At 44.2% G+C, this 23,819-nt stretch overlaps 1 protein-coding gene across 2 annotated transcripts in view; it reads left to right on the top strand.

Annotated features, from left to right (window-relative positions):
• GRAMD1B (GRAM domain containing 1B) overlaps positions 1–23,819 on the top strand; it is a 159,786-nt gene that overhangs the window by 2,922 nt on the left and 133,045 nt on the right. The gene's annotated exons all lie outside the window — the stretch shown is intronic.

Raw genomic sequence — 23,819 nt, 5'->3', positions numbered from 1 at the left:
ACACTAGCACTAGCACAGTGTCCTCTCCAGCTGTTACAACACTACAACTCCCAGCATTCAGCTATCGGGGCATAGTGGGTGTTGTAGTGTGGCCACTGTTTGGGCAGCACTGTACATAGGGGATGGAGCCTATTTATAGTCCTCTCTGGTGCCTTGTTACGAGGAGCGTCCAGCTGTGCCGCCTTGGCCTTTCTGTGGTTTCCCTTGAGGAGATCACGGGGAAATAACTCTCCTACTGAGGATGCTAATTTAGGTATTTTTGTTTCCATAGCAACAAGGCACCACTATCGCCAGTGTAATCCCATGGAAACACTGGGAAACTTTCTTGCACTGTGCTCTTTGGGCAGCGGGGGGAGGTTTACTGCCTGCCGGGGGTCTGTGTAATGGGTCAGACGGGGAATGGCCGCATGCCCGGAGTCCTCTACAGCTTCCTATCCGTGTAATATGGATATTCTTGTCATATATAGTCTGTAATTACCAGCTTTGTACATCCTCTATTACTAGGCATGACAACAAGCACCAACACCACATATCTATGCTCTGTCACTGTGTCTTTTTATATAAAATATGATACCGACAGTAACCTAGAAGTGTGTTACTGGAGCCAAACTTTTTGGGTTTTTTTTTTCTGATGTCGTCTGTGGAAAGTTGCATTGTCTGGTCACTTATACGGGTTGTGGAAAAGTAGAAAAACATTAATTTTCTTCCAAATAGTGAACCATTCCCCCGGGTTGTGTGTGATGTTGCAGCTCAGACCTGATCACATCAATGGAGTTGAGCTGCAACATGTGACCTGTAGTCATGTGGATCGCTGATTTTAGAAGAAAGCGGCCGTGTTTTTTTTGTTTTCATCCTAGAAAACCTGTATTAGTCAGACTGTCTCCTGGAGTTATATACTGTGGTGTGTGTGTGTGCATGTATTTTTAAGAAAACCCACCGTCACTTTCTTGCTGCCTGAACCCCAAGTCGTTGGGAAAGTCCCCGTTGGTTTTCCCCACTCTGTTGGCCCTGATTTATTATATCCGGGTATAGGGGATATACTCTTAATGAAGGCGCTATGGACCGTCCCAATAACGCGTAGTTCAGAGAACATAAGAGGTGACTGGTTTCTCTAAATGAAATCGTACACTTAGAGCCACTACTTTTTATAAAGGATTTGTTCTGAGCTTAGAACATATCACCTATCTGCAGGACAAGTAATAAGGCAATCCTGCTGAAAATTTTGCTTCACGCCAACAATAGTCATTTAATTCTTCTGCTTAGATAAGGGGGATGTGGTCCTCGGGCTGCATCCATCTTCTCCAGGCAGCGGGATTCAAATGGCGATTGTTCGGGCTCATGTAAAACCCCATATATCGGCATGTTTGCTTATGTCTAGTGTCTGATCATGGGAGTCGTCCTGGTATGGCTTCCACCAGTCATGAGAATGGGAGTGCCTAGTTCCCAAAGTTAAGGGAACGGCAGCATGTAGGTTCAACCACTGCTCCACTCACTTTCCATTGGACTCTGCTGTCTTCATAAGTCCCGTAGTGAGCGAATGCAGTGCTGGCTATGCATGCATGCTGTTTAATTCACTTAGAAGACAAGGGACCCCCCTTTCTCATGACTGGTGAGGGTCCCAGTGGTCAGACCCCTCCTGATCCTTTCTGTGTTCTCTATGGGGATTGGAAAGCTGCAGCCAGGGGGTGGCAGAAACCCATCACACCGGGAAGGTGACACACCAATAATGTTTGGTGTATCATTCCGAACATAATTAATTTTTCTCCATTATACAGTGGGATAGTGTATACAGCAATGTCCAAGTACTGGGATAATGCTTGTTACATCAAAGGAATAGTGATGTCACAAACAGTATAGACATAAAGGGGTTGTTCATAATCATTTTTTTTTTCTAGCACATCAACTGTCAGAGTGTCCCTACAAGTGTCCCTACAAGTGCCAGAGATTGGTAATTTACTTCTATTAACAAATCTGAAGTCTTCCAGTACTTATCAGCTGTAAATGTCTGCAGGAAGTGGGGGCAGCAGAGAGCAAAAAAAGAAAAAAAAAACACTTCCTGTAGGACATACAGCGTTTGGTAAGTACTGGAAGACTTGAGATTTTTTTATTAGAAGTAAATTACAAATCTCTGGCACCTCCAGGGACCAGTTGATTTGATTGAATTTTTTTTGTAGTGAACTACCCCTTTAATGGATGCAGGGATATCCTAGGCATAGTATAGACATAGTTTTGCGTATCACTGCCTCCATTATCACCATAATTTGCTATGACAAAACAGTATAGTAAAAACCTAGTGATCTCACATGCAGGACTGATGTCATAACAAGGAATGATATACACACAGCGTGGGGAACCATTGTGCTCCATAGTTTTCCATAGGCGTCTCTACCCTTTAGCTGCTGCTGTGCCTGCTGCCCTGGTAGTGACGTCTATGGCAAGGGGAGGGAACCTTGGCTCTCCAGCTGTGACAACTACAACTCCCATCATGCCTGGACAGCAAAAGCTAAAGCTCTCCAGGCATGATGGGAGTTGTAGTTTTGCCACAGCTGGAGAGCCAAGGTTCCCTTCCCCTGGTGTATGGGGTTACCTGCTTACTTCACATACAAAGCTTTGTCTCCATAAAACATAGCATTGGATTGGTTCTGCTGGTGTCAACAATGTATTTTTACTTTTTAGTGATTTAGCAGTTTTCCGTCTTTGACCTGTTTGATTCTACACGTGTGTCATCAGGGTCTATTAGTAGATGTGAATGTAATAGACGTATTAGACGGCATGGTGCGAATGGCAGCTCCCTCACATCATGCCTCTGTAAGCCGATACCAAAGCAATCTGTGTTTACACACATTCTGTGCCGCTGCCAGCCAGCTCACCAGCCTTCATACGCTTGGGACTTGTTTTATTGGGAAGTTACTGCTTCCTACATTCAGCCTTTTTCTCTTCTGCTTTTGGGTAATGGAAACCGATAATGATAATGTAGGCCAACACCGACTGACTCCGCACCAGCGGAAACTTATACATGGCCTCATACATCCACAACTATAGGAAATGAGGGGGGAGGGAACCCGAGACCACAGGGACTCCTCACACCTACAAAGGATGAGAAGGAGACAGAGAGGCAGGTGAACATGTACCTACTCCTCTTGGTACCATAGTGGGGAGGGGGGCTGTGTTCAAAGAACCAATAGATAGGAGTCCCATAGGAATCTACACTATGTGGCCTTCCTTCTCTGTACTTTTCATAGGTGCTTGTTATCAAACTGATCCTGAGTTACATCCTGTATTATACTCCAGAGCTGCACTCACTATTCTGCTGGTGGGGTCACTGTGTACATACATTACTTATCCTGTACTGATCCTGAGTTACATCCTGTATTTTACTCCAGAGCTGCACTCACTATTCTGCTGGTGGGGTCACCGCGTACTTACATTACTGATCTTTGCTGTATGACCTCTTTTCTTTGCAAATTATTTCCTTGTTGTTTTTTCTCATTTCTTATGTTTAGATGCTGAAAGCTCTTTAATATAATAAATCTGGTAAGCGCTTTCTTAGACTCGCCGCCGTGGTCGTGTTGTTGGATTACATCCGTACCCAATAAGTGAGGGATTTAATGTGAGCAGCAAGTAAATTGCTCCTTCTCTGTCCTTTCAGCTAGAACTATAGACGGCCCAACCGGTTTAATGACTTGTATGGTGCCAGATAGAAGAAATTAACTCCTGCATGTCTTTGGCTGCCCTACATGTATATTTCTATATACCTTTTGTGTAATCTCACCCATGTGACTTATTATCATTCCCCATTAACACGAAACCAGCACCTTATGCAATACCCTATAATGAAATGTTTATTTTTTCACATTACTACTTATCCAAGTTTACCATCTAACGTGTTCACCACAGAATCACACCCTCCAGGGCCAATTACCTGCAAGCTGATTAATACACCGCCGGGTCTATGGGCTGTGAGAAAAATGTTGATGATCAATCTAAGACCAGAGCTGCACTCACTATTCTGCTGGTGGGGTCACTGTGTACATACATTACATTACTTATCCTGTACTGATCCTGAGTTACATCCTGTATTATACTCCAGAGCAGCACTCACTATTCTGCTGGTGGGGTCACTGTGTACATACATTACATTACTTATCCTGTACTGATCCTGAGTTACATCCTGTATTATACTCCAGAGCTGCACTCACTATTCTGCTGGTGGGGTCACTGTGTACATACATTACTTATCCTGTACTGATCCTGAGTTACATCCTGTATTATACTCCAGAGCTGCACTCACTATTCTGCTGGTGGGGTCACTGTGTACATACATTATATTACTTATCCTGTACTGATCCTGAGTTACATCCTGTATTATACTCCAGAGCAGCACTCACTATTCTGCTGGTGGGGTCACTGTGTACATACATTACATTACTTATCCTGTACTGATCCTGAGTTACATCCTGTATTATACTCCAGAGCTGCACTCACTATTCTGCTGGTGGGGTCACTGTGTACATACATTACTTATCCTGTACTGATCCTGAGTTACATCCTGTATTATACTCCAGAGCTGCACTCACTATTCTGCTGGTGGGGTCACTGTGTACATACATTACATTACTTATCCGATATTAGGATCAGTACAGGATAAGTAATGTATGTACACAGTGACCGCACCAGCAGAATAGTGAGTGCAGCTCTGCAGTATAATACAGGATGTAACTCAGGATCAGTACAGGATAAGTAATGTAATGTATGTACACAGTGACCCCACCAGTAGAATAGTGAGTGCAGCTCTGGAGTATAATACAGGATGTAGCTCAGGGTCAGTACAATGCATTTTATGCATCTTCAAAGATGGACATATGCTTTGGTGTCCCTCCCCTTTTTCTGACATAATCCTGGTAAGTAGTCGCCAGACAGTAGTGTTTTTGCAATAGACTGAATGATTGTACAGACGCTTGTAGAGAACTCTTTGCCTTCACCCGGATATGATCAATAGTTGAGTTTCATGTCTCTTCTTTTTTTATGGTAAGGCAGGGTTCACACTACGTTTTTGTGTTCCGTTAAAAAAAAGGATCCTTTTTTTTATGACTGTATTCAATGGAAAAACGGATCACAGCGGATGCACACAGGCGTCTGTTTTCTGCACTGTATGTGTACTGCAGGACACGCTGTTATATTGTACAACCAATAGATATTTTTTTTACCAATGAAACATTAGTTTGTAGCCAAATTCTCTTGTGACTGTGATCTTCCAGTAATAAGGTCCCCATCAGATTGTCGGTGGATCCCGCTAAATTTCATCCATTTGTCACGTTGTGACCATCCGCAGACCCTCTGTCCTCAGGTCTATCATCTGTCGGGATAGCTGACATGTTCCTGCCACAAGCTTCATCTATCCCAGGGATATTTGGCCTTATTCCTTTATGCACTGATGTAGTGATATCCGAGGACTACAGGAAGTAGAGGGGACACCACATGACTGTGACCCGTCTTCCTTCCTGTGCCCTCTACCTGTCACTATTTACTTTCCATGTGTTACACTGCCAAAGAGCAATCTGTACAGAAGCTTTTCCAGTATGCTGGGGATCCTATAGAGAAGGAATCGTATCATTGCAGGTTCTAGTAACATGCAGGACCCCCTGAGAGTAGCCAATCACAGGGGTCTCAGCTGCAGAAGTCACATGGTACAAACATTAAAGGGGTCATCACAGAGTTCTAACTTAGAGCAACACTGTATCCACCAAACCGCTCTTACCATCTGTTTGATGAGAGAAAATCCTTACCAGTCGTGTCTTGCCTGGTGCCTTAGTTGGAGCAAAAAATGATCTTTTAATCTACAGCGCTGTCATACTGGTGTGTCTTTGCCCCAGGTCTGCAACACCTCTGTATGATACAGGTAAAGTTGAGACGAGCGCTGAATAGGACAAAATCCTGCCTGGGGGTGTTCGTAATGATAAGGAGGGCGGGGAGGAAGGAAGGAGAGGCGTAGCAGACCTGGGGCACAGACACTCTAGGCCAAGCCAGTATGACACAGCGCTGCGGATTAAAAGATAATTTTTTGCTCTAACCAAGGCACCGGGCACATTTTAAGGATTTACTCTCCTCAAACAGATGGTACTAGCCTTTGGAGGGGTGAGTTGGTGGATACAAAGTAGTTTTAAAGCGTAACTGTCATGTTTTTTTTTTTATTGCAGAAATCAGTACTATAAGCGATTTTAAGAAACTCTGTAATAGGTTTCATCAGCCAAAAAAGCCTCCTTCTGTACTCAAGAAGCAATCTCCCAGCCTCCCCCCCTGACTTCTTATCTGTGCATTATCAGGCAAACACGTCTTCATTACAGAGAAGCCAGTGAAGACGGGCTCTGCTCTCTCCATTGTAAGCCTATGAAGGGGGGAGGGGCTGAGGGAGATGAGGGAGCAGGAAGAGGTGACATGAAGGTCAGCTGTTTGTAGACTCTCTGGGCAGCTAAAACGCTAAATTCAGGTGTCAGAAAGGTCAGTGCTTATCTATGAACTTACTGAGAGAAGATTGCAGGGTGTTGTGCTGTGCAGGACTGCTCCGTGCTCAGTCACTCCTAACAGCCCCTCCCCTCTCCATAGCCACATAATGGAGACAGAAATCCTGCTTCATCTGATGTGAGGGGGGAGGCTGGGAGATTGCTTTTTCTGTACAGAAGGAAACTTTTTTAGTACATTATTACAGAGTTTCTTAAAATCGCTTGTACTGTTGATATTTAATGTTTTCAGAAAAATGGCCCTGAAATGACAGTTACGCTTTAGGTATCTTATCGATGGGGTTCTGGCCACCGGGATCCCCACCTATGTGATTTGAAAGGCAGGCAAGTAAACAAGCCACCACTCTTATCCTTCCCTATGGGACTGACTGGGATAGAAGAATATGGCACCACCCCGTAGTGAATGAAGGCAGTAGTGGCACACATGCATTCTCATAGGAGGGGAAAGAGACCCCTGTTCTCATGATTATGAGAGTCCCAGCTGTCAGACCCCCATGATCACATACCCCACTTTAAGCTTTATTCCTATAGAAGCAGAAAAATTATATAGTAAAGATAATTGGCGCCAGGTCAGATACATGACTGACACTGACAGCACCCATGGACCTGATTTTTTTTAGGTTTGTCATGTTTTGTTCAGTTTTTCTATGATTTTAGACCTGACCTAGGCATCACCAGCTGGGGTGTACATGAAGCCTGAGGGTGGGCTCACATCTACCTTTCTGCCTCTGTTGCTCTGCAAGTTTTGTTTCGTGAAATAAAATATTATGAAAATGAAAACCTAAGAGGCCCCTTTAAAGTTAATTGGCAAGGGCCGCATTACACGGGATCGATTATCGTTTGAAAAATCGCTAGGTCCTTCGGGTTTAAACGATAATCGTTTCGTGTAATAACACAATGATTAAACGACCAAAGAGAAATTGTTGGTCATGTGATAGAATTTGGACCTATTTTTATTGTTTGATCGTTCACAAATCGTTTGCACATCTTTTGGTGTAATAATTCGTAGCTGAAACGTACGCAATAGCGACGACAAAACGTACGCAAGAACGATCATGAGTAACAATTATCGTTCCGTGTAATTGGGCGGACGATTTTGGGTCATTTGAGATCGTTTATCGTTAGTCGTCAAAAAATCGCTTGGTGTAATAGTACTATAAGTCTCTAGGTCCTGCACTACTGTTGTCTCTATTGTTCTTTTCCTATGGTGGAAAAACCAGCAGTGATGTGAGTCCGCCATTGTTCACACCTGTATCGAGGGTTCCGTCGGTTTATTCTACCCTGGTGTGAACCATCCCTAGTATATTCCTGTATATATTGATGTGAGTGTGTTGTTCACCTGGCGCCCTGGGCAGCAGGATGGAGCTGACAGCTCTGTGTGTGAATATAGGTCAGTGCGCTGATCATTCTGTAGACCTGTCCTCAGATTATAATTCCTTCCAGTTCAGTGTATGAAGAGCACGTTACCCTTGGATCCCCAGCTGTTGTTGACTCTCTGAGCAGCTACCAGAGGATCACAAGTTGAGCACCGTCAGGGCGGTGACTGACACATTCTGCTTCTTGCTGTCTTTCTACTTTGCTTTTGTTTTGCTAAATCCCTACATTTCCTGACAGTATAAAAGACATCTGTTCATCTAGCGGCTCTTCTCCCATATCATTCCTTATCTCTGCATCGTAAACATCTCATTTCTGCCCGTGCAAACCACCTGCTCTGCTACAGCCATCCTGGAAGCTCTACAACTCGCACTGTACATGTATCAACCAGGAGGCTCAGGATGAGCTATAGATCTTTCCAAACCTTCCGCTCTTTCAGTCATGAAAGCTCTACAAATCACACATTGGCTCATCCTGAGCCTCCTGGTTCATACATGTAAAGTGTGAGTTGCATAGCTTCCAGAATGACTGTGAAGGAGCAGAAGGTTTGGAAAGAACTCTAGGTCATCCTGAGCCTCCTGGTTCATACATGTTCATAGAGTTCTCTCTAGACCTTCTCCTCTGCCAGTCATTTTGGAAGCTCTACAACGTAAACTTTACATGTATGAACCAGGAGGCTCTGGATGAGCTAGAGCTCCTTCCAGAACTGGTATTCTGCATCCATAACAATCTATGGTCCCCCTGGGATAGCCCCATTTCCCTCCCATCATAATGCAGTCTGCTGTGTTGGTAATACATCGGTTGTCTCCTGTGGGAGGGTGGTGTTGTTGCTGTCCCGTTTATGGTGGGGGCCTGTATACGTCCCCCTTCTCCTCCTCTCAGTACAGCCAGGTGCTGATGATCACAGCTGTGGATGTAGGTTCCGCTCTGTGTCCCGTCAGTGTGATGAATGTTTCCTCAGTGGGAGGTGCCACATGTACAGCATACAGGCTGCAACATGGAGAATGAGGTTAGCGCATCCCTCAGTGACACATGTAAGCTGTCAGGGACACGGTGATGAATTTACCAAGAAGAATAAGAGGCTACATATCTGTCCTCAGTGCTATAAAGTCTCTGCTGGCTGTAAAAAAGTAAATCTGCCGAAGTTTACATCCGTCTGTACATCATGTGCTTCCACGAAGAGTGGTGGTGGGGAAGCGGGGCCTTGTGTAAGTTAGACGTCACTTTAGTCGCAAGGGGCATGGAGGAGCTGACATATGAACAAAGAATAAAAGAGCAATCGAAATGTGAATCTAAAGAATAATCACCTCAGGTGCAGTGCGGATTCTTTATAGTAAGAGCTCTTTGGTATAGTCTCCTTAAGAGCTGGTTCTATGGACATGCTTACAGCTTTTACAGAAAAGAACCAGCTTCTGAGATGTTTCAGGTTCACCGCTCTTCCTGTAGACGATTGTGATTTTGTGGACTAGATAGACAAGGAGCTGGTTCTTTACTATAGGAGCAGTAAATCTATGGATCTGGTTCTATTTTCCACAGACTAATGGCTCCTACAGTAGATACCTCAGGGGCTAGTTCTTTACAGTAAGAGCTGTGAATCTGTTATCTAGACATCCAATTGGAGCTGCAAGAACCAGCCCCAAAAGACGGCCATGCCACAGGTTCACGGCTCATATTGCAGACATATCAAGAGCTGGTTCTTTACTGTAACATTTATAATACTGTAGAATGCACAACACAGGAGCTGGTTCTTTACTGTAACAGTTATGATACTTTAGAATTGATACCACAAGAGCCAATTCTTTACTGTAAGAGCTGTGACCCTGTAGAATAGACACCACAAGAGTTAATTCTTTACTGTAAGACTGTAGACACTGTAAAAAAGACTGGTTCTTTACTGTAAGAGCTGTGAAACTATAGAATCGACGCCGCAGGGGCTGGTTCTTTACTGTAAGAGCTGAGAGGCTTTGATGATTTCTTAGAACAAAATAACATTAATAATTGTGTGAATGTTCATCCAGTCTGATCACCGATCTGGATCAGGAGTCATATGGAGTCATACACAGGAGTCATATGGTTTACCTGGGGGAGGCAACCTCCCAAAGTTGTGTAGTCCTAACTAGTACCTGCCTGTGAAGTCGCTATATACTGTATGCTTTATGCATTGCATGAAGTTAGCAAGGTGACCACTAGGGGGCTGAGTTCAGGGTCGACTATGCGTTGCTGATGGTCATTGACCATTCTGGAAGAGCCGACTTTTCCAGTTTTATAAGGATAGAGCGTGTACAATGTATAATGAAAAGTTGCGTCAAGTTACTTAAAACTGGAAAATCCCTTTTAGCAGCTGAACCCGCGCGGGCACTTTGTCATCTGTGGGTTGTTTTCTAACTCTCAGAATGATACCAAAAATTTGCTTATAAACCCGATGCAGCGGAAAAATCTGTTGGAAGGGACAAAGGTTTCCGTGTGAGAAGATTTACAGGATGTGAATTACTGTTCTGCCTGTTCAGTACAAACTTGTGAATGTGTGAATCGCCTACACGGTGACACTGCGGTCTTACTGGTACCTGTACAGGCTGCTGCTCACTTTCATGGCAATAAACACATTTTTATTTTTATATTAAAGGGGTATTCCACTTAAACTTTTTATATGTCCCATGGGGAGACTAACAATTCCTTCTGTACTTATTATTATCTATTTAGTCTCCTTCCCCCAGTTCCGAGCTGCTGCTTTATGCTAAAGACACAAAAAACTCTGAGAGCTGCTCTCCCTCTATACCCCCCCCACCCTTCCGAGACAAACTTTGTAAGGGTCAGTTCATACTGAGGAATCGGCGCAGAATTCGTGCTGAATATTCTGCTTAAAATATAGTGCAGAGCTAAATTCCATTGAGTTTAATAGATTTTGCGCTCTTCAGTTCACACAGTGGAATTTCCGTGCTGAATTTTCCGCAGCGGATCTGCTTTCCGCCAGAAGAATTGACATGTCAATTCTTGCGGATTCTGCAGGCGGAATCCCATTGAATCGAATTAAGCAGAGATTTTCCACTCAGAATCTTTTTTTTGTGCGGAAATTACGCACGACATTAGAAAATTTTTTTTAGAAGACAGCCATTTGTCTATGTCTCCTCCGACATTTCTGCACGGAAAGTGGAGTGCATGCAGAATTTGCGCAGATTCCATGTGGAATTCTGCCAGAGGTTATTCGGGGCAGAACACTTTCCTTGGGTATTCCGCAAGAACACTTTCCACACATAACATTCCTCACTAATTTGGCACTGATTCCTCAGTGTGAACTGACCCTTATGCTGAAAGAATTATTCACAGTGAGCTCATAAGCAACTTGACTTCTGATTAACCCCCTGCATTACAAAGAGGCTACAAAGTTACAGATACAGCCTGCCAAGGACTTTTTTTTTTTTTTTTACATCAGCCATCTCAGAAGGAAGGGAGGAGGAGATGGAGAGAGAGGCTCACACACAGTATTTTGTGTCTTCAGCAGAAAGCAGCAGCTCAGAACTGGGGGAAGGAGACTGAATAGATAACAAGTATGGAAGGAATTGTTGGTGTCACCATGGGCAGCAATGTATAAAAAGTTATGCTTGAGCTGAATACTCCTTTATGATAACCGTTAAGAGATTTTGGAAACTTCCTTACAATGTATATACTTGTTGTTCTCTGTATTAGGGACGGGACTGTCCTACTGAGCCGAGATTAGATCACCAAAGGCTTCCAGTCTGGATCACATAGACGTCTGTGGGGTCCTCGCATACATGTACCATGTTGCCTCAGTTTCCCATCTATAGTAGAATAATTTCCCATACAAAGCCCAGGAGTGTAGCTATAGGAGGTGCACATGATGTGTACTTGGACCCAGGAGCCTGAGGGGGCCCCATATAGTCTCTCTCCCTCCTATAAGGGGGCCAATACTATAAATGAAGCATTATAGTTGAGGGGCCCTGTGACGGACTTTGCGCTGGGGCCCTCCGGCTTCATGTTACACCTCTGACAAAGACTCCTTGTCTACAGATTCTGTGCACAAGGAATATAGAATATATGCAGGTTAAAGGGAGTCTGTCAGCGGTCCTGATAATATACAGAGGTCCAGGAGGGGAGTGCAGGGATACCTGCTGGTGTGCTCGTTCACGTATAAGTGAAAAAACCACTGTATAAAGTCCCGGTCACTGCTGCAGCAAGTGATGAACGCTTCAGGTTAGGGGAACAGATGTTACCTGGCCCCTCCTGTCTCCTGGTTAGACACTAAAAGCCTAACCAGGACGGCCAGCCTCAGTTGTCTTTGCAGCATCCAGGACATGACTGACGGCTCTAGTGTCCAATCAGAAGACAGGAGAAGCCAAGTAGATTCTGTTCACCTACCCAGAAGACCCTGCCTACTGGACATTTCAGATCAGTCCATAGTAAGGTAAGAACCTTAAAGCATAAATCAACATTACAGCATGTTCACACTGAACAAATGTGGTGGAATTCCACAGAATGTCAATTTTCTCCCATAGAGACGCTTGACACGGAGGCAGGCGGGATTCCGCCACATTTGCTCAGTGTGAACATACCCTTTAAAAAGTTCCCTCCTGATGCAGAGCTGTCTCGCAGCATCATATAGGCGCAGTGACTATGCTGCTGGCTACGATCCAGGACTCTGCTCAGGTGAATTGGATGTTACAAGCTGTAATATTGCACCGACAGACAGACTTCATATTGGTTGTTTAAAGACCTTCTAGTGGCTTAGTGTCCCAAAACGTAGTGACAGGTTCCCTTTAAAGGGGTTATCTAACGTTAGAAAACCATGGCCACTTTCTTCCAGAGACAGCACTGCTCTTGTCTCCAGGTCAGGTGCGGTTTGCAATTAAGCTCCATTCACTTCAATGGAACCAAGTTGCAAAACCTGCACCCAAACTGGAGAGCTGTGCTGTCTCTGGAAGAAAGTGACCGTGGTTTTCTAACACTGGATAACCCCTTTAATAATCTTTATATTTATATTTAAGTCAATGACGTGAAGGGGGAGTATGAAGCAGGCTAGGAGGTGAGCCCACTCCATACACTGCGGGTGCCGGCTGGTTATGACCTACATCAGTGATCACGCTCATGTTGGTTGTTTAACAATTTAAATGCTGCTGACATTTGCACTTATAGAGTATGGCCGTACATTGTTGGTGGTAAATGGGTCAGATCTCTTGCGGGAAGCCGATCTGTTGTCATGGCAGCCTGAAGCCATCTAGAAAGTAGAGGAAAAAAGCCAAAATTGCAGTTTTTTGTTAAATTCTATGCTAGGAATAAAGCCAATAAAACTATATGCCACGTTGCAAAACAGAGTCCTCATGCAGCCCTGTTTACAGGAAAGTATAAAGTTTTTTAAGGATATTTTTTTAAGAATTGTTTTTTACATTTTTAAAGTGGTAAAATGTAACCTGTAAAGTCGTTCTGTCCCTTTTATTATACAGATTATATTTTCACCATAATCCTGGCACTTCATAAATACAAACCCCTTTCAAATCAACTTGTACCACAAAGAAAGTGCTAGAGATTTGTAAATTACTTCTATTAAAAAAATCTCTAGTCTTCCAGTACTTATCAGCTGCTGTATGTCCTGCAGGAAGTGGTATTCTTTCCAGTCTACAGATTTCTATGGGGATTTTCTACTACTCTGGACAGTTCCTGACATGGACAGAGGGGGCAGCAGAGAGCACTGTGTCAGACTGCAAATATTACACCGCTTCCTGCCGGACATACAGCAGCTGATAAGTACTGGAAGACTTGAAATTTTTTAAAAGAAGTAAATAATAAATCAGTATTACTTTCTGAAACCAGTTGATTTGAAAGAAAAAAATATTCTCTGCTGCACAGGAATAAAACACAGGTGCAGATTACTCACTGAAATACTGAGAATTTTATTAGAAGTAAATTACAAATCTCTGTCACTTTCTAGCACCAGTTGATTTGAAAGAATTATTATTTTTTTTGCTGAACTACCCCTTTAATTTCATCTCATTTATAATTTTTTTTTCTCCTTTTGTGCTTCACATTTTATGGTACAATGAGCGGTGACACTAGAAAGTACAAAAAAAACACAACAATCCCCCATACGGCTTTGTAGATGAAAAATGAAGAAAAAATTGAAAGGTGAGGAGTGAAGGGGTTAATCTGCTGTAATCTTTAGCTTCTAATTTAAGGCGACCAAATGTTCCAGAGTGAAGTGCGGCAGAACTTTCCAGGCGTCGTGGGCTCGGCAGAGCTCAGATGGTGGATTTGCGGCGCTCTTTTTCATCGCGGCACATCTGCCTTCCCCACTCCACGCAGCTCCACTTTCATCAGTGCAGCGAGCGGGCTGAAAGCTTTCTCCTGAGCTCTGCCTCTAATAATTACTCTGCAGGCTGCCGCTCTGACAGGCGCTGAGAGAACGGACGCTTTGAAGCTTCTCTCCCTGGCGACGGCTCCGTTGAGTACGGCTGGCCCTGTGCGTCTGTGTGTGGCCCGGTGATCTGTATCTAAACAGGTGTGGAAGAGGTAGACTGCAGGCGCTGCGGTGGGGGCTCTGGAGGTGCAATTCCCGCCGGCGGGTGCTACCTGAGCGCCAAACTCAATGTGGTTCTCTCCAATTAGGAATCTCCGAGGAATATTCATTTTCCCTTTCAGGAAGTTGTTTGAGATCACAGTGAAAAGCAGCGAAGAGCGTCTCATCTGACTGCATTCAATGTATTTATTAATATTGTGTTATCAGACCAGGGGACGTCTGTCTGACATCAGCAGAACTCCAGGGGGCCGTGACCTCGCTTCCCGCTTGGTGGTTTTCTCCCTTGCAGCAGCCATTTGTCTTTTTAAGGATTTGATGTTTTAGATGATGATTTGCCAATCAATGTCTAAAGCATTATGCAGGCAGAGTGAATTTGAACACCGTGTTCTATGCACCCATTGATTTTAGTGAGATCTGCATCTGTGTTTTATTCCTGTGAACATTTGAAGTACTTAAAGGGGTACTCCAGTGATTTTATATATTTTATTTATTTTTCTTTCAAATAAACTGGTTCCAGAAAGTAATATTGATTTGCAATTTACTTCTATTTAAAAATCTGTAGTCTTCCAGTCCTTGTTAGCTGCTGTATGCCCTGCAGGAAGTGGTGTATTCTTTCCAATCTGACAGTGCTTTCTGCTGCCCCCTCTGTCCATGTCAGGAACTGTCTAGAGCAGTAGAAAATCCCCATAGAAACCTCTCTTGCTCCTTTAAGTAGGGATCATGTGAAGTTCTGCCAACTAATATTTTCCTCCAGACTGGTCCCGGACCCCGTCCCACCGCTGAGAAATCCCCGTCTGAAGCCGTGCGCACGCTCACCAGAGATGAGTCTGTAGGCTTCCGACTGGGATTTCTCGGCGATGGGACTGGGTCCAGGACTGGGACATGGAGGAAGCGGTAAGTATAAGGGGCTCCACTAGGGGGGGGGGGGGGGGGGGTCGGGCGGGCTTCACCCGCCGGCGTGACAGGTTCCCTTTAAATCTGTATAACTTTATGAAACTAATTGATATGAGAGAGAAAGTTATTTTTTCCAGAGTACCCTTTAAAGGGGTTGTCCTGAGAGCAGAATAAGGGTCAATTTACACAGAAAGATTATCTGCCAAAGATTTGAAGCCAAAGCCAGAAATGGATTTGAAAAGAGGAGAAATCTCAGTCTTTCCTTTATGATCTGTTCCCTGTTTATAGTCTGTTCCTGGCTTTGGCTTCAAATCTTTGGCAGATAATCTTTCTGTGTAAATGCACGCAAAGTCTTACCTCTTCTGCTCTCCAGTGCTCCAATTCCCCCACTACCTGTCTGTGCTGATAATTTCTACAGACAATAGGGAGGCGGAGCATGTTGCAAATGCTGCTGGCATTGTGTGCAGTAAAACTGCACCATAACATCAGGCAGCAATTGGTCCCTGCCCGCAACATGCTCCCACCTCGTCTGTAGAAGTTATTAGCACAGAGGGGAAAAGTGGAGAACAGGAGATGTAGGTTCTTTTCTACTGTCAGGATAATCCCTTTAAAATTTGTGTTATCAAGCGTAAGAAAAACATGGCCACTTTCTTTCATAGACAGCACCACTCTTGTGTCCAGTTTGGGTGCAGGTTTTGCAACGATTACATTGAAGTAAATGGAGCTTAATTGCAAACCGCACCTGAACTGCAGACGAGAGTGGTGCTGTCCTTAGAACAAAGTGGCCATGTTTTTCTAATGCTGGGTAACCCCTTTAAATATAACAGACTCCGCAGCAGCGTAGTAGAATGGGATGTTGACATATACCCCAGCGTGCAGCCACTGTAACCAATCACTTCTGTGTGCTGACTGTAGTTTTAACGATGACTGTGTATTCTCTGTGATCAGTCAGTGGGATAGGCGTTGGCCTCCTCTCTAAGGGTGGTATTACACGGGCCGAGCAGGGCCCGATAATACCTGTAAACGAGCAGCGATCTGCTAGATCGTTGCTCGTTTACTGGGCCTATTACACGGCCCGATAATCGCTTAACAAGAGCTGCAAGGACATAGTTACCGATGTCCTTGCAGCCCTTGCTAAACAGGCATACATTACCCATCCACATTCCAGGGCTGCTCCTGCCGTCCGCTTCTCCCGGGGTCCCGTGTGCGCTCTAGCTTCACAGCGGCCTGTCAGCTGGTAGGCCGCTCAGCCAATCACAGGCCGGGACCGCCGCGGCCTGTGATTGCTCAGCCTATCAGCTGACAGGCCTCTGTGAAGCTAGAGCGCGCGCGGGACCCCGGGAGAAGCGGACGGCAGGAACAGCCCTGGAACGTGGATGGGTAATGTATATCGTTAGTTGCCGGCCACGCACAACTATTACACGCAGCGGTGCGCGGTTGGCGCCCGACGAAAATAGGGTCTAACCTATATCAACGATCAGCCGATGATCATTGTCATCGGCTGATCGTTGCATTTATTACACGGAGCGATAATCGGCCGAATCGGGCCAATTCGGCCGATTATCGTTCCGTGTAATAGTACCCTAACACCTCAATGCCCTGATAGTTCTGCACGTGGCCTGCGTACCTCTTTACCCTCCCAGAGCTGATCCTGTTGTTCTTCTAATCTTCCCGTCCTCCTCTTCTCGGATATAATTTCATGTGACATCTCATTTCATTTTGCCCTCATTTCCGATAACAGTCTGTTTTGCTGAGGATATTTTTGGATTTTCTCTACTCATTAATTAGACAAGATGTGAACAGGCTGGAAAAAGAAAACCAACGTGAGACGTACGGGAAGAGAGGTGTAGAGATACAGTAGTAGAATCGTCTAGGTCACTCATTCCCCCCCCCTCCCCAACCTGTGGCTCTCCATTTTATACAATACTTTACACTTGATAAGATACTTAATACTTTGGGATCCAGATCTATACTGAGAGTAGAGAGAGTAGTACAGTCATGCTGACTGGGTTCCATATTGAAAAAAAGCGATCGGCACTAAAGTAGTGTGAACAATGTCCCGTTAGGATATATCATTAGATTTTGCCTTTTAGTCAGAAGAAAGAAGTTTGGGGTGCTCCTCCTTAGAATTTAGGGTTCTAATGTGAGATCCAGTATGAAAAAATTGAAAAATAGAAGGGCACTCACCATAAAACTTGACTTTTATTGCGATTACATTAAAAACGATCCATTGTGTATACATCCCTTTACTGTATACCCCCCTCCCTCCTATGTGCAGAGAGGGAAGGTATACAGTATGGGGAGAAAACTACAGAGGGGTAGGGATGTATACGTTATGGGGGGTCTTACTGCAGAGGGGGATGTATACAGTATGGGGGTACACCTACATAGGAGGGAGGTATACAGTATGGGTACTACCTGCAGAGGGGTGAGGTATACAGTATGGGGAAGATCTGTTAGGAGCATAACAACAGTGGGACATACAGTATGGCAGCTAACTACTGTGTAGAGTGTGGCTACAGTGTGGGGTTATACTGTGTTTCTCCAAAAATTAGATGAACCCCTGAAAATAAGCCCTAGCCCTTTTTCAGAGAAAAAATAAGACCCTGTCTTATTTTTGGAGAAACACAGTAATCCAGCCAATGGAGCAGATCACTTGCCGCTGGAGCTTTTCTTTTTCGTGGTTATTGTGCACGTGATGATATGACATTTTCAGCCCAGAGGAAATGTCGTCCGCACTGTTGGCAGCTAGTGAAAGATTTTCCTTGGTTGTTCTTGGCTAGGTGCACACCACGTTTATGCGATACTTGTTGCACACAACTTTTTTTTTTTTTTGCAAAAAGCCGTTGGCTGTAAAACATAAGAAGTGCTATCCACATGCTGGTAGATGTGTTTCTATACGTTGTCCATTTGAAGTAGTGAGAAAAAAAACCATTGTGTATTTGTTTAACAGGACAAAAAAAATACTGACTAGAGATGAGCAAACCTGGAGCATGCTTGAGTCGATCCGAACCCGAACTTTCGGCATATGATTAGCGGGGGCTGCTGAACTTTGGATAAAGCCCTAAGGCTATGTGGAAAACATGGATATAGTCATTGGCTGTTTCCATGTTTTCCAGACAACCTTAGAGCTTTATCCAAGTTCAGCAGCCGCAGCTAATCAAATACCGAACGTTCGGGTTCAGATCGACTCAGATCGACCCGGTTCGCTCATCTCTAATCCTGACCCAAAAAAGTGCAGAAAAGAGACTGCTAAAGTGTAAGCAAACAAGAAGATTTGGCACACGCTAGCCATAGTAACACCTATGAATCTCCTGGGTCATACATTTCTATAAGTAGGTTTATTTTTTTGCTTGCTAAAATGTACATGATTTAAGGGTGGAGTCTTTCATTGCAGCCATAGGATGACATGTACTTAGCACGGTAAAACTTAAAGGGGTTATCCAGTGCTACAAGAACATGGACACTTTCTTCCAGAGACAGCACTGCTCTTGTCTCCAGGTTGGGTGCAGGTTTTGCAGCTCAGTTCCATTGAAGTGAATAGAGCATAGTTGCAAACCACACCTGCACTGGAGACAAGAGTGGTGTTGTCTTTGGAAGAAAGTAGCCAAGTTTTTGCAGTGCTGGATAACCCCTTTAAAGGTACGTTCACACATACTGTATCTGCAGCAGATTTTACGCTGCGAATTTGCAGCGAAATCCGCTACAGATACCTGCCCATTCACTTTAATGGGATGACATACAGTGGGATAGTCATCCCGCTGCAAGTATGTCAAAGTCAGTGCCCTTAACCCCGCGGCCTGGGTACATACTTTACTGGGTCCCCGCTTCGGCAACTCCCGGCGCTCAGCCAATTCGTGCGCTGTGTGTGTTGGACACCTGTCTGGTAGCCCCATTGTTCATTTTGAGAATGAGCTGCTTCAGTGTAGTGTGTCTGTCCATCCTCATACACCTTCTTAGCTGATATTCACCTCTAACATCCATGTCACTTACTTGCAGCGGTGCCATTTGTCCACTCACCATACACTTTCACCACAGCTTTACGCCAACCATTGACAAACTGTGTAGTTTCACAGACTTGGCCTACTACCACACTTGACCAAAGAGCCAATAATAAGTCCTTTTTTGCGCTTTTTACTCATGACGGCCACAAGGGTTGAGCTATGCACGGCTGAAGGCGAAAGGAAAGAAGCGGTCATAAGTGTGCCATGGCTGTATGATTGCTTGAAACCCCCCCCCCCCCCCCCTGTTGAGACCCCAAAAATAAGTAGAACCTTCCTTCATCAGTGTTTTCGCAAGTTTTTTTAAACCTTCTGTTTTACAGTCCACCTATTCTTCCTATTGAATTAAGTGGCTGGTAATTCCCATTCAATAATAGGAAGTGGGGGGGAAGAGACTTAAAACCCCCATTCTAGTAACTGGGGAGGATCTTGGGATATATCCCCTGAACAGGAACGGGTGTTAACCATAATATTTACATTGCTATGAATGAGGAATCTTTTCCGAAACACGCCAGTCACTAAATGCTTTGTATACTGTCGTATACACTACTATTGATGGATAAACAAATTTGAAGGAATCTTTTCAGAACGGCTGCGCTGCAGGAATTATTATTCTTTTCTCTTTTGCATAATGTTTCCATTAACCGAGAGTAAGCGAAGAGGAGGTGAAAGTTGCAGAATTTCTCATTAACAATGAATGAGCTTTATTTACATAAAAACTGAAAACTACTTCAGGACGTATTTAGAGCTGTTCATGTGTTTTTTGTGAAAGTACAAATTGTTCTGTTTTCTGGTATATGGCGTATTTCATGGTATCTCAGAAACATTCAGGAGTCCACATGAGCCACAAGTGGTTTTCGCTTTCAATAAACATCAACAGTGTGAACACCGGTTTAGGCTCACATTGTCATTATACACGGCTTGCAGCCCTCTGTTGGCTGCAACTTGATATTTTTTTTTTTTTTTCCTCTGAGGACGGTGTCTTAGAATTGAAGTCCAGCATGGTATAATAGTGTACATAAAGGCTTACATTAGGGGACAAGTTTTATCTTTATATATAACTTAAAGGAAATCTGTCAACTCTTGGGACCTAAGGTGCTGCTCAGCTGCGATTGGCTGAGCACAGTTATGCTCAGCCAATCGCGGCTGAGCATCTGATGACGCTGCAGAAGGCGGCCGGCACTAGGGACGGTCGGAGCGGTTCGGCCGGCTGTCTGAAGATGACGTCCTGGCACAAGATGGCGGACATGCGCGACACGGATCAGGTAATGTATAATGCACCACACTTCCGGGTACACAAGCGAGGGTGGTGGGACACGGGAAGGGGGCGATTCACAGACATAACATACATTACAAAGTTGTATAACTTTGTAATGTGTGTTATTCTGTGAATAATTTCTTAGCGCTGCCCTACCCCTTTAAAATAACTGCATTTATTTGCCATTAAATGGCAGCCATCCTCTCAATTTCAACTGTGTGTGAACAGAGCCTTTCTGTGTTTTGAATTGCAAAATACTCAAAAATACTGTGTGGGAACATAGCCTTACAAATGATTCAATAATGAGGAAAAAATAAAGACCTATATTTCATTTCCATCAGGGGATTTAAACCAAAGAAAAAACTGCTGGTGGTCTCTAGACAGGTGAGTTACCCCTAGACCACAGCTCCAACACATTTGGTCTGAGAGATTCAATTATGTATAAGTGTTTTTTTTCAGACATACTGTAAACCAACTACAGAGGACTGATCTGCAATCAGAGACACTGGCTGAAAGCTCAGTGAGCAGGAGGCCCGGGAGCATTGATTATTCATGAAGATGAGAGGTGAGGAACGAGTGGTGAGGTGGCCAGAATGTGGCACAAACAAATTATGTTTGACTCTTAGTTTCAGTAGGAGACCTGAGATTTTGGTAATTTATCCATGCAGTGGATTATGCACAAGGTACCATGCTTACTAGGGGACTGCCAACTACAGCACACTGTCAGCACTTTAGGTAGGGCTCAGGAGCTGACAGATTCCTCAATAACATCTCACAGGATTGTATAGGAAGAGGAGGAGCGGTGTGGTGCTGTGCAGGGACGATCACACGTGGGAGACTATAATTGAATCTTCTCTCTGAATAATGTTATTCTGCGGTGAACAAGGAGCAGCTGAGGCTAATGGGATGAGAGCGTCTCTAGGTGAAGTGAGGTTTACCTGTGGGCTGTGAGCAGAACGTCTCTTAATCACTCGCTGACACATCATTGACTATTGGACCCTTTCAGGAATACGCGGGGACTAGAACAGACTGTACAATTCATGCTTTTACGAGAAAATGTTTGTTACTGGTTTAGTATGAACAAAGTGTGTGTTGATGATTATGATGACTAAGGATGACATCATTGTGATGTACATAGAGTTGAGGAAGCCCCCATACATCAGCTGTTATTACTTTATGCCACTGAACTACACAATTCTAGATTTTGTCCACTCTTTTAAGTGAAGACAAGTGCTGCTACCTTCAGACTGTTACCTCCAATGTATTTGCTATAAAATGACTTCTGTAGGGGATCTGCCTCCGTGAAGAAGTATATGTGCGGACTCGATTTTACCCTTTTGCACCTCTAAGCATGGCGTTTTGTGCTTCACACCTCACTATGGTGCAGTGTCTTTACCTGAATCTTACTGGGAGCTTTGTAGTAGTACAGGAGGGTCTTGCACTTCTGCCAGGGGTCGGCTTGGGAATCCTATCTAAGTTCAGTATACATTTGCAAGTAATAGTAAAACAGCTTGGTAGATTTAGATGGTCTAAATCACAGGTGTGAAACTCAGGCCCTACAGCTGTTGGAAAACTACAATTCCCATCTAGCCCCTTTAACTTTGGCTGTTCAGGCATGATGGGAATTTTAGTTTTGCAACAGCTGGTGTATGGTGGTGTAAGCTGTGTATGGAGTAATGATGTATACTGAGTTTGACTTCCTGGTCTAAATGGTGATGGGCCAAGCTGACTTGGAAAAATGAGGCAGATCACACTGTACAACACTAAAGCAATCCTGTAGGAGTACTTCTCTTGTGGTAAGAAGTGAGGCTGTTTTGCAAGCCTGGCTGGGATAACAATGTGCAAAAGCACCCCTGATTCTAAAACCATGATGATTGATGATGACAATGATAATGACACAGTCCACTTTGCCCAGTCGTCACAGACCTTGTCGAGCCCCCAGAAAGCACTTTATATAATAAAGTGCAGCAATACTAAACAACAAATCCCAAAAAGTTATCTTGGTAACTTTTCAATAGCAGAACAAGAAGTCTCTACAGTGTCTACTTACTACTTCTATTAGCAAATATGGTTAACTGGAATCCAACTTAAAGAAACATGTAATGAATAGTCCAGATGGGGAGGCAGGATCTCGCTCTGTGGGTGACTCTTGGGAATATGCTCAATCTTCAGAGATGATGCTACTCTGGGATTATTTCCTCTGTTCTCGATATGCCTGATCCTAGGACTCCACACACACTACTTCTTTTCGCCCTGTTGTTTCTTCTTTCTCTTACTGCCCCAACCCTTCCTCCTGGTCCTTGATCATCCTGTCTTTTCCTTTGCGGTTACTCCTTACAGGGGCATACAGAATTAAAGGAGAAGTCTGGCAGAAAGTATTGCCCCCCAAAAGTTATACAAATCCCCAATATACACTTATTACTAGAAATGCTTATAAAGTGCTTTTTTCCCTGCACTTACTACTGCATCAAGGCTTCACTTTCTGGATAACCTAGTGATGTCACTTCCTGGATAACATGGTGATGTCACGACCCGACTCCCAGAACTGTGCGGGCTGTGGCTGCTGGAGAGGATGATGGTAGGGGGACACAGGGCACTGGAGGGACACTGAGCATCCCCCTGCCATCATCCTCTCCAGCAGCCACAGCTGAGAGACAACCGAGCACTGAGCATTCAGCTCCAAACCGGACAGTACTCTAAACAAGACCCTGTGCACACGACACGAGGAACACTGAACATGAGGAGAGCTCCTGACGACATCTTCAAGTAAATAACCCTCTGTCTGCTCCCACCAGTCTGCGGCCGCAGACCTCATAGAATCAGAGTCTTCAGACCGGTGAGAGGTGGATTTCCACCGAATCTATTTTAACATATTTCTGTGAAAACGCTAATAAGCGCCACTAACTGTTGCAATTTATATTGAACTGATAAACAGAACAGTGATAACAGACTTGATCAAATATAGTAGTAATAAACCACGGCGACTTGCAAGGGCCCTGCACTAGTCGCATGCGGTTTTAACCGCACCGTATGCAACAACTACATGTGGACTTAACCGTACTATATTAATTTTAACCGCATTATATGTATGTAAAAATAAGAGCTCATATGGGTTTGTAGGTGGAAAATTGCAAGTGCTATGGCCTTTTAAGCACAAGGAGGGAAAAACGAAAACGCTAAAATTGAAATTGGCCCGGTCCTATAAGGGTTAAGCGTCACTATAAACTGATTGTTTCTACTGAAGGAAA

Source organism: Dendropsophus ebraccatus, chromosome 12, assembly GCF_027789765.1.
Source record: "Dendropsophus ebraccatus isolate aDenEbr1 chromosome 12, aDenEbr1.pat, whole genome shotgun sequence".
Classification (NCBI taxonomy): Eukaryota; Metazoa; Chordata; class Amphibia; order Anura; family Hylidae; genus Dendropsophus; species Dendropsophus ebraccatus.
Note: the sequence above shows the minus strand (reverse complement) of the source record. Positions and strands in the feature narration are given on the sequence as shown.